Source organism: Panthera onca, chromosome B2 (assembly GCF_046562875.1).
Source record: "Panthera onca isolate mPanOnc1 chromosome B2, mPanOnc1 haplotype 2, whole genome shotgun sequence".
NCBI classification, from domain to species: domain Eukaryota; kingdom Metazoa; phylum Chordata; class Mammalia; order Carnivora; family Felidae; genus Panthera; species Panthera onca.
The window spans coordinates 5,228,350-5,229,342 of record NC_138343.1 but is presented as its reverse complement, the minus strand read 5'-3'; positions in this window follow the sequence as shown (position 1 = coordinate 5,229,342).

Sequence of the window (993 nt, the reverse complement as noted above, 5' to 3'; positions counted from 1 at the left end):
CTGCCGGGCCTCCGATGCACCTGCCGTCAGGGTCCCCCGTGGTGGAAGGGAGGCAGAGGAGGTCAGGCACAGACCAGGGGCGGCGGAAGCAACTTTGAAACCCAGAGCCGTGGCGCAGGTGTGACCGACCCAGGGCGAGAGACGAAGGAGGCTTCGGTCTTGTGTCCTCACCACCCGAAGGAATTCCTTTGCATCCCAGGAACAGATGGTCCGAAAAGGCCACCGAAAAGTTGCCCTCCTAACATTTGAGGGTGGGAGGTCTTTGGGTAGTGAGGGAGGTGGGAGGAAAGATGGGCTTTACAGCTTAAAATTTTCGCATTCAGTTCCCGGATCTACCACTTTGGGGCTGTGGTCCTTCCAAGGTGGACTGTCAGTCAGGACCGGTTGGGAGTACACAACACACGCATTACGCACACAAAGGTTTTAGCAAATGTGCGCTTCCTTTTTCACCCCTGCTTCATTCCCCGGTGCCAGAAATTTCTGGTCGTGCACAAAATTATGCAACTCTGTTCACGAGGTTATGGCACACATTAACGAAGATAAAGATCGGTGTAAAAAACATCACAGCTTCCTTCCGACGTCACAGGGTGTGGCTAGTAACACAAAGTGGAAGCATAAGGCAAAGAAATTATTTTTTCAAATAAAATTATAGTCTTAAACTTTTTAGTTGTGCGATTCCCCATAAAATACAGTAATTAAAAACAAGATGATCTCATGAGGATGACTATTACCAGAGAAAACAAAAGCATCTTGAAAGCTTAAATTTGTTTCAAAGACCCATGGGACCTTTTCTCACTTGTTGCCACCCTGATGGTTTAAACCTGGTGGTTTAATCGTAGTTTTACAGAAACTTGTACATCAGGATATTATTTAGGTGCGTGCATTCACACCCAAGGCCATGACATTGGTGCTCTGTGCTGTGATGGATCTCACCTCTCTTCTAATCTTCCCAAAGAATGCCAAGGGCACCAGCCTCAAGACTATGGATGGAGA